Source organism: Leopardus geoffroyi, chromosome A2, assembly GCF_018350155.1.
Source record: "Leopardus geoffroyi isolate Oge1 chromosome A2, O.geoffroyi_Oge1_pat1.0, whole genome shotgun sequence".
Classification (NCBI taxonomy): Eukaryota; Metazoa; Chordata; class Mammalia; order Carnivora; family Felidae; genus Leopardus; species Leopardus geoffroyi.
The window spans coordinates 60508077-60518361 of record NC_059331.1 but is presented as its reverse complement, the minus strand read 5'-3'; the positions used below and the strand labels follow the sequence as shown (position 1 = coordinate 60518361).

The following is a 10285-nucleotide window of genomic DNA, read 5'->3' as shown; positions in this document are numbered from 1 at the left end:
AGTAGTGATGTCCAGGAGAAAGCAGTGCTCAGGCCTGAGTGGGATGCAGCGAAGACGCTGTCCAGCTCCGACCTGAACAAACAGAACCCTGAGTCTCAACGAACAGACCTCTAGACGGTCGCCCATCTTCTACCAGTTTGTAGCGGAAGTAGAAACTAGAGGGTTGAAAGGAGGCATGTGGAACCCAGGACCTCTGTGGGGCTGGGGTGGGGCTGAGCCCCTAGGGCTGCCTGTCCCTGGCTCCCAAAATGTCAGGAAAAGCACGTCCTCCCCACCGTGGCCTAGTGGTCTGAGGCAGAGCCTGCACCATAGCCCCCTCTCTGGTTGGTGAGCTGCCTGTGCAGGCTCTGAGCAGGCTGGAATCTCTGAGGTGAGCCCCAAAGCTGCATCCCACCTGCAGAGTCTGGCACTTGTGATTCATGGGGCTCTGAGAGCAGGGCAGAGTCTGGAGGGGGTGTATGTGTGTGTGTGTGTTGGGGGGGGGGCGGTCTCTGCAGCTGGGAGAGTTAAGGACAGAGCCTGGGTGGGGGCGGGGGTCTGGTGCCAGATGGACCAAGGACAGGGACTGGGTGGGCATGTGGGTGGGGGTTCTGTAGCCAGGAGGGGAGGGCAGAACCTGGGATAGTGGTTCCTTGGCGAGGTCCAAGGGAGCCACAGCAATGAAACTGGAAGAAGGGTCACACCCCGCCCCCCGACCGGCCTTCTCTTCTGGAGGGTGTCCTGCAGGACAGACAGGGAGACCCTTACCCCAAGCCCCAGCACTAAGCAAGTGGGGCCAGCCTGGAGGGGAAGGGCAGCAGGCCTCAGCCAGAAAAGAGCAGGAGACATTGGAAGATTTCCGGATCTGCGTGCGCAGGTAGGCAGGACTGGCCCACCTCGAGCTCAGGAAGAAAAGGGTCTCCTGGCTGCGCTGGGAATGCAGCCGCTGCTTGTCCCTGGGAGGGCGGCCCCGGCTGCACCAGGGCCCAGCATGGCCTGACCGCACCCAGGCGCGGCTGCACGTTCCGGCTGCTCCCAATCTCCGGGACGAGGCCCATTCCCCGCCGGCCCTCCCTGCGCCCCCTCCGTGAGGTCCCAGCCCGCACCCCAGACCCCGACCCCACTCCACATTGGGCCTCCTCGTTGGCCCGAGTCTCCGCGGAGAGGCCAGCGCCCCGCCGTCCCCCCGCCCCTCCCCGGAGGCCCGTCCGCTCGCGTGCTGTCTGCCGTGGGGATGCGGGCGAGCCTCCCGAGGTCCCGGAGGGCCAGGTGCGGCCGCCCCTCGCCCACCGCCCCGGGCTCGCCTCCTTTGCGGGGTTCCCACGCCCCTGCGCCGCGCCGGCCTTGTAAGGCAGAGCCGCGCTGCCACCTGCCTCCGTGCACCCCGCGCGTTCCCCGGGCCAGGAGGGGCCGGGAGTGTGGCAGGGCCGCGGGCGGGCCAATGAGCGTGCGGGGCGGGCCGGGACGGGGGCGGGCCAATGAGCGCGTGGGGCGTGGCGGGCCAATGAGCGCGCGGTGCGTGGCGGGCCATCTGGGCGCGCGGTGCGGAGCTGGCGAGCCCGGGGCGGCGGGGGTGCGGGAGCTCGCCGGACACCCGGTCGCCCGCGGCCGAGTCGCGGAGGCGCTCGCTGCAGTGGCCGCATCTCCGAGGTAAGCGTCCGCAGAGCTCGGTCCGGGGCGCTGGACGCAGAACCACCCACTCCGCCCGGGCCCGCAGCGCCTGCCACCTGCGCCCGCCACGCCCCCTCCTGGCTGCAGCCCCCTGCGTCCCTGGGCCCCCAGGCCCTGGGCTGCCCGGCGGTCGGTGCTGCGCGCTGAGGCCCCCGGGGGCTGCGTCGGGGGCGTGGGTCCGGGCACGCGAGGGGCGCGAGCGGGGGCGACCGCGCCGCAAGGGACAGGTGGTTGGTGCGTGGGCCCCGAATGAGGCGCTGAGGCCTGTCTGGGCGGCAGCGCTTCACGCGACGAAGCCGCGCACCACCCCCCGCCCCCCCCCACCCTCTGCCGGCAGCGCCTTTCCCCGCCGCCGCCGCCGCTGCCGCCTCCCCACGTCCCGCTACGCGGACGCCCGGGCCTGGGGTGGTCGCCGCCGGCAAGACCGAAGGGAATTAGGGCTTAGAGGGTGTGTAATGAAGCCAGTGCCCTGCAGCCCCAATTCCGGGAGACCCGGGGCCACGCAGAGAGCCCAGAGTGAGCGTGGTCCCTTGACAAAGACCGCGACGCCCCCTCGGGGTCCTAGGCCCCTCTCTGGTCATATTTGCTTCACCATTATCATGCCAGGTGACAGTGTCTGCCGCTCACTGTGCGACTCCAGCAGCCTCCACGGAGGGTGACACATTCACTTATCGCCTGTGAGCACAGAACCTGGCAGTCAGGATGAAGAGATCCGCTGCCAGTAGGTTTGCTCACACACCTCTGGGGAGCAGTGCCCCACCTGTGCAGCAGGACCAGAGAAACCCCTTATTCTGCGGTTTCAGTTACACAAATGCGGCCTTGAAATGAGCTGGGGAGAAAATCCATTCCTGCCACTCTGCTCATGACTATTTCGACAGGCGTTTGGTGTCTCTGAAGATGAGACACCGTTTAGGGTAAGCTGACAGTGTGGCCATCTATCTGCGTATTTAGTGGTTAATTTACCTGGCATTTTTTGGATACTGGCAGGGTCTCGGCAGGGTCTCAGGGACGCTGGATAAAGGACCCAGCTCCCATGTCCCACTCTGCAGGCCTGTCCTGACTCCCCATGGCCAGCCTCTCAGGGAGGACCCAATGGAGTGGGGTGGGGGGGGGGGGGAGCTCTGCACAATCCAGGGCAGCCCCGCACTCCTAGGAGGTGATTGGTAAAGGCCAACCTGGATCCTGAGTGCCCTTGGGACCACAGAGGCTTGGAGTGATGGGGAGAGAGCTTGGAACAAGCAGGAAATGGGGATGGGGCAGCGAGACAGCGGCTTGACTGATGCCTTAATTAAGCTGGATTCTGTGACCCTGTCTCTGGTACCAGCCACTCTTCCCATCACATAGTCCAAATCACAGGGCTCCTCGAGGGTTCTGGGGGGAGGGGTGCTGGTGAATTTGTCTGCAAATTGCCTGCGGTAGGAGGGTATGTGCATTCTCCTGGCGGAAGGGTCTGCCGCTTTCCTGATTTCCAGAGGGTTCCATGAGTCAGAAAGGTACCATAACTTAAGTGCTACATTAGAAAATCCCTATCCGTGAGTACGGAAAGATGAAGTGATGGAGATCATGGGAAGCTCTCTTGGCTGTATTCTTATCTCCCTGGTGCTGTTTGGCTCCTCTTCCCGAATCCTTTGAAGTCTCAGTAAATAACTGTTGTAAAAGTGTATACAAGGTTATAAATACTCATGGTGGAAAATGTGTAAATCACAGGAGAATTTAAAGAAAATTAAATCACTCATCACTGCTTGAGGATGCAGAGAAGGCTTTTAGCAGCCAGACGGTCCTCAGGGCCGCAGAGTGCTCCAGGCAGGAGAGACTGAGAATGAAAAGCTTCCTCTGGCAGAGGCTGCGCTGCCTGGAAGCCAGGCCTATTTATAGCTGGTGATGTTGCTGGTGAGGCAGGAGGAGCATGTCTGGGGATCTCGGGACCACAAGGCAAGGGCCCTGCTGCACCTTGAAGTGTCAGGTCCTCTCTGGGCTCAGCGTGGCTCCAGCTGGAGGGCGGTGGGGGCGGGGCGGTGTGCCCCTGAGCCCACAGACCCTGGACCTGGCAGACACTTGTCTGTGTGTAAGCAGCAGCCTTACCTCAAGGGGGTGGGGGGATGGAGCGCACCTGCACCTGGGGCTCAGACGTGGTCTCCAGCCTTTCTGGGTGAGGACAGAGCCCTGGTGTCTGCCCTCAGCAGTGCGTCTTCAGGGGGACCCTTTGCAGCAGCGGAGAGTGCGGGGTGCGGGGTTGGCCCTGCTGGGGCCTCGGGTGAGGGTGTGGCCCTGTGTGAGCCCCAGGAGCGGCCTGTGTGTGTGTGTGGGGGGGGCTGCTCCTCCCTCCTCCCCACCTCTCATCTGATGTGGGGTGTCAGTCTGCTTCCAAGCTCCTTATTCCCTGGAACTGTGCAATAGCACAGTACGGCCGTCAGCCAGGAGGTGTAATTTAGCGTTCAAACACAGGACCTTCTTGGTGAAGAGTCTAAAGTCTTGCATAGAGTGTAAGGCAGTGACAGTTTTCTGCCTTCCCTGCCTTCGCCCCCAGCCCTCGCTTCTCTCAGCAGGGGGACCTGCCAGCCGGTCCTGGGAGGAGCACGTTCACACCGACTTTTTCTTGTTTTTAATTAGGTTTGTGGTGAGGAATGATGGATTCTTACCTTTGCTCAAGCCTAGATGTTAAAACCACCTGGAGCCTTTTCCACTCCTCCTGCTGCCTCTGTGGTGGGGCGCACCCATGTGTCCCCAGCGTATGTCCCTGTGTGTCCCCACGTGTCCCTGCATGTCTCCAGCATGTCCCCAGGGTGCCTGTGTCTCTGGTTCTCTTGGCATAAGTGCAGTACCCCCGCGTGGGCTCCGTGTGACCTCCGGCCCTGAGCCACGTTTCCCCAGATCTCTCCCTGTCACACCTGTGTGACTGCATGTCTGCTGAGCACCTGCCAGGTGGGAAGCCCCACTGCACTGGGGACAATACCCAGCAGCCGGTGCCCCCGGGTGACCTCGTGCAGTCCCCACATGCCCCGCTGTCTCACCTGCACAGGGGGGCGGGGGGGGGGGGGCGCCAGGTGGGCAGGGTGTGGGACGTGCGGTGCTGGTGTGGGTCTGGGCCCAGAACCGATGTTAAGTCAGGTTAAGTCAGGTGCTCCTCGAGTGTGCCTGCGGCCCTGCGTCACAAGCTGTCTGTAGAAAGCCCACCCACACCCTCCTTCTCCATCCAGGTGTACGCACTTCGTGCACTCACTGACCCTCGACCCCGCTCCCGTCATTTAATACCGTAGGACAGACTGTCCCCAAACCAGGGCTTTAAGATAGTGACCCCATTTGCTTTTTGCTCATGACTCTGCCACCCAGCAGGGCTTGGCACGGACAGTGGTCCCCACCCCCTGACCTCGGCTAGGGGTTTGCTGGCCAGACAGGACCACCCAAGGCTGCCCTGCTTAGTTGAGTCTGGGTTGAGTGGCTGGCATGAGGCTCCCCTGTCTCTGTGTGGGGTCTCTCCAGAACGTTTGCCTGTCCCCTGAGGGAACAGGGGAGCCTGGTTCTTTGTCATTTGGCTGTGTCCCATGGTGCGGCCAGCTGGAAGGGCCCCTGGCTTGAGGGGCAGGAGCTGGTGGGTGGGAGACGCTCTAGGGTGGCCCCCTTCTCGGTGCTTTGGAGGACCAGTTGTGGCAGCCCCTGGGGCCCCTGGCCCTGTGCCCCTTGGCCTTTGACGGCCCCTGGCCTCCTCCCTCAGGACTCGCTGCACCCTTTCCCTGGCAGCAGGTCGCACGTCTGTGGTGGACGGCCCCCTCGGCCGCGCGGCCCGCTGCGCCCTGGTTCTGATTCCTGCTGCTTGGTCAGTTGTCCCCCGCGTCCTCGGGGTCTGAGGCTCCATTCTCCTGACACCCTGCAGGCCCTGCCCCACTGGGCCTTCCACCCTGGCAGGGGCCCCTGCCTGCTTCTCTGGACTTGCTGCCTTTTTCTCATTGAGTTGTAGGGTCCTTTGCAGGTTCTGGAGACAAGCCCATATTTGTATCTTCTCCTACCTCGTGGCTTCCCTTTTCTCTCCATCGGTGATATTTTTTGATGAACAGAAGTTCTTGATTTCAGCCTGGTGCCATCCTAGAATTGTTTCCTTTAAGGGCAGTGATTTTTGAGGCTTGTGCAGTGGATCTTTCTCTATCCCCAGGACGTCAGATACCCTCAGCCCTCACCTTCGTGAGGATTTTGCCTCTCCTACTTCAGTCCTCGGAGCGCCTGAAGGCTGGTGTCGATGCCCCGTCTCCCCTGCGTCTGCCATTTACTGAAAATATGCTCCTCCCTTTTTTCTGCAGGGCCACCTTGTCACACACGTGTGCACATGTGTTTGGGCTCTGGCGTCCCTCCCATTGTTGATTCTGTCCCATTGGTGCTGTCTTTGCTTCCAGACCTTTCTCTCGAGTCTCCATGCCCGTGGAGCAAACCTTGTCCTTTTAAAATCACTGTGTATTCACAGCCCTTCTCCCACGTATGTCAGCTCAGTGCATCTGGATACTAGACACAAAAGTTGTCAGAGTTTTTATCTAGATTAAGTTAAGACTGGTTGAATTTAGAGACAGCTGACATCTTTCTGTATGTAGATTCCAACCCATGTTCATAACGTCATCATTTAGGCCTTTCGTTTCCTTCAGTGGCCGAGTTTTCTGTGTTGACTGTGCGTCCTCTGTGAGCGGTGTTCCTAGGAACTTGTATTTCTTCATACTTTAAATGTTGCATTTCTAAATGCTTTTTACTGTGCGTCTTTGCTGTTATGCAGAAATGAAATGGCCTTTTGTGTGTTGACCACGTATCCAGAAACACCACTAGACTCACTTATTGATGCTAATAATCGTCCTGGGATCCCTTTGGGTTTGGTGTGTGCACAACCCTAGAAACTGCAGATGATGAGTTTTTTTCCCTAACAATTTTTATATCTTCATTTCCTTTTCTTGCCTTACTGTACTGACATGGGGAATACAGTACTTGCCCAACTTAAAAACAAACGCTTTCAATATTTCAAGTGTGGCGGCATTTTTCAGTTTTTTTCAGGTGGCCCTTTTTCTCAGAATAAGGAGTTCCCTCTTTTTTTGATTTACTAAGAAATCGCATGATGCATAGATGCTGACTTCTGTCAGATGCTCTCCCTGCGTTTATGACGGTGGCATTAGTATGACGGGCTTCTGTTGGTTAATGTTTTGTTTAGGATTGTGAAGGACAGTTTTTGTATCCATGGGCAGCTCCTCAGGTCTGCCTGCGGTGTGGAGTGACTCTGGCTCCCACCGAGGCCGGGACCTGGCTGCCTTGCCCCTGCAGCAGGGCTGTGTAGGACCCGCCCCCCCCACCCCCCCCCCCACCCCCACACTTGTCATTGGGTTCAGGGCCGCCAGGCAAATCAGACCTCGCCTTGATACCTTCAGCTTGATGACACCTGCAAAGACCCTTTCTCCAAACAAGGTCACATTCACAGTTCTGGGGGTTAGGATGTGGCCGTTCCTTTCTCGGGGCCACCTTTCAGCCCACTCCACTTGCCCTCAGGCTGCCTGCAGGTGCTGACAGAGACCCCTGGCCGTGCACTTGTGGGGCCAGGCGCTGGGTGACTGAGCGGCTAGAAGTTTCCACCTGTGCCCTCATCCAACCCGTAGGGCACCACCTGCCCGGGGACATCTGTCCGGGAGCCTCAAGTCTCCCTCCGGTTCAGCCCACCAAGACCAGAGTGTAAAGTGTGGGAAACGCGGCACCCGCACCCTCAGGGCTTCAGTGTTTTCTGTGTCATGGCTGGGACTTGTGGGCAGAGCATCTTAGGACAGGTCTTAGAGAACCTGTGGCCCAGACGGTGAGCCACGGGCTAGTGCGGGCCTGGGTAGCCATCTCGGAGCCAGGGGGCCCCAGAGGGACCAGGTGGGCTGAGCCCTCAGCCCCTTCTCCTCTGTCCCTGCTGGTAACCCGGGGCCACCCTCCCATGCCACTCTGCTCTCCTTGGTTCTAAGGCCCTCTTTCGGGATTGGGGGTGTGCCGTGGTGCCCCTCGTGCTGTGGTGTCCTCATGCCGAGGGTTCTTGCACAGAAATGGGGTCTCGGTCTGGACCCTGGGCCCCGGCGTCCCATCGGTGGGCCCAGCGATCATCCCAAGGGCTTCAGCACCTAGAGCTTTTGCTGGCCTGGGCCCAGGTGTCAAGATCCGGGAGACGTGGGAGTGAACAGCAGGGACACTGAGCAGGGGCTCAGGGAGAGCCAGAATGGCTTTCAGAAGCTTCCCTCTGATGCGCCCGCCCCCAGGAGCCCTATCCCCCTACAGGGCCTGTGGTGTCCCTCAGGGGCCCAGAGCCTGGTTCTCAATCCCACTTGCAACACAGTGTGTCCCGTGCAGACTCCACTGCACCCAGAGGGGCTGGCACTGTGCCTTTAGCGGAAGAGGTTAAGGCAAGAACCCAGAACAAGATCCTGCCTTTCGTGGGCGGGCACTTCTGGGAGCCGAGGGGCTTGGCGGGGCGAGCAGCCCCCACACAGGCCTGCGCAAATAGGGAATTCTCCCTGCACGCAAATAGGGAATTCTCCAGGGAACGCTATAGGTTCCAAGGCTTCAGGACACTCCAGCCCTGTTATTTAGCAAAGAATATCTGCCTCTTCTGGGTTTGTGGCTGCAGGTTGTCCCCGAGGAGGACACTGGTTCCCCCTGTTTCAGGGGCCTGGACTCACACCGCACCCCAGCAGCACGGGGAGGCCAGCGCAGGACACCTGGGTGCCAGCTTGGCAGGACCTGGCTCCTTCAAGGACACCAACATGGAGTTTCAGGAGTCAGGACAGAGTCTGGGAGTGTGCTGGGGGACTTGGGGTCACACTGGTGGGCTCTCCCCCCTCTCAGAGCGGGGGCCCAGGGGCAGGTGGGCAGGAGGAGGGGCTGGCATTTCTCAGAGAGGGTCTCTGGGAGGCTGCTCACCTCCAGGCCAGAGGTTCCCAGGGAGATGGGGCCAGAGGAGGGGCTCATGCGGCCCCCAGGAAGAGTGACAGAAGCCAGCAGCATGTGGAGGACTGGGGGACGGGGGTCTGGGTGAGCTCTGGCTTCCCTGTGGCCTGTCCAGATTCCCAGACACATGTGCCCTGCCGGCCCCCACCTTACCCCACTCTGCACACCATCCCTGGTCTCCGATTCTAGTGTAAGTGCACTCTTCCACAGAGCCTGCGCACAGACACCTGGTCCTGCTCACAGACACACCCGGCTCTGTTCACAGACACACCTGGTCATGCTCACAGACACACCTGCTTCTGTTGCAGGAACATCACTAACAGGGAATTCCAGTGTTCCTGGTCAGGAATTCTGTGTGCTGATGTCCATGTGGCAGCTGACAGTGGTCTGTCGGGGTCTGTCCTGTGTCACCTTTTCTGTAAGTTTTGCTTTAGGCAGTCGAGGCTTAAGGAGGTTGTTTAAAAAAATTTCTTGCGGCTCCACACCGGGTCTCGATTGAACGCTATTGTTACCAAGACAAAGCCTTCTGGCACCCTCTCCACCCCGAGGGGCAGACCTCGGTGGGTCTGAAATACTAATTAATCCAGACTCTGTGTGCTATCCAGCACAAATAGCACGCTGACAGCCCCATGTGGGGAGCCTGGACGACAGCGTCCCCTCAGTTCGGCCTGTGTGCTCGCGTGGGGTGCAGGTGGAGGGCCCGGCCTGAGGGGGGCAGAGGGCGGCCTCCTGGCCCATGCATGCGCCTACTTTGGGGTTGCTGCGTGTTCAGAGTGAGGAGCCATGTTTCCTGCAACATGATGCTGGTGTCTGGGTCTCAGGTTAGGAAGAAGCACCTTGGTGGGGCTCCCTGGGGCCTGTTGGCCACTGACCGGCTCCATTCTTGCCACACACCCTGTGGCCCCAGCCAGGACGTGGCCACGGCCCGGACGTGGTGGGATTTGTCCGAGGCAGGAAGCGGGAATAACAGAGCTGAGCCTTCTCCACAGAACACAGTCCAGATGCTGCCCGCCACCGGTGCAGCACGATTGTGGGGCGGGGGCATCCACGGGAGGTCCGGGTGAGGTTGGCAGGGCTCCGTGCGTGCGGACACATCCCAGAGACACCAGGGACAGGGGCTCCCCTGTGCTGGGTCTGCCCAGGGCCCACACTCTCCAGGCAGGGGGCAAGTGAGCGTGGGCATTTGGGGTCAGCAGCGGGGTCAGGATGGCCATGTGGCTGAGGCCTTCTCTGTGGGGGCCCTCTCCTGGCCTGAGGCCATGCAGGGCCTCCACGGTGGGCAGCCTGGTGTGTCTGGAATTGGGGAGTTGCTGACACTTGGCCCCTTGCTGGGTTGATGTGGATGCTGGGTCTTAGCACACCTTTTGTCCTTTTAAGGTGACCTTCCCCAAATGCTCAGAAATGGTTTCAGTGACCTCAGTGGGTCTGTTTCATAGCCCATCCCCTGCCATAGCCACGATGGCAATTAGGGGTGCAGGTTGTAGGCAAGTGCCAGTTTCAATTCTTTTTTTCTTTCTCATTATTTCTTATGAATCCACAGGTTAGAACAAACCTACTTAAAATGTAGGCTCCAGGAGCCATCTGCCACTCCCATTGTCAGATTCTGTTGGGTCAGCTCCAAAATTCGGCTGCAAGAGAATGTGAACCCCTGTAAGAGCATCCTAGCAGATGGTCATTTTGATGGTTTCCCACATTA

At 59.9% G+C, this 10285-nt stretch overlaps 1 long non-coding RNA gene across 1 annotated transcript; it reads left to right on the top strand.

Moving 5' to 3' along the window:
- The first annotated feature begins 1514 nt into the window (after positions 1 to 1514).
- LOC123606122 lies at positions 1515 to 9071 on the top strand. Its single transcript, XR_006716113.1, has 2 exons — positions 1515 to 1629; positions 8270 to 9071. It is a non-coding gene; the product is annotated as an uncharacterized LOC123606122 (long non-coding RNA).
- Positions 9072 to 10285: the final 1214 nt, after the last annotated feature.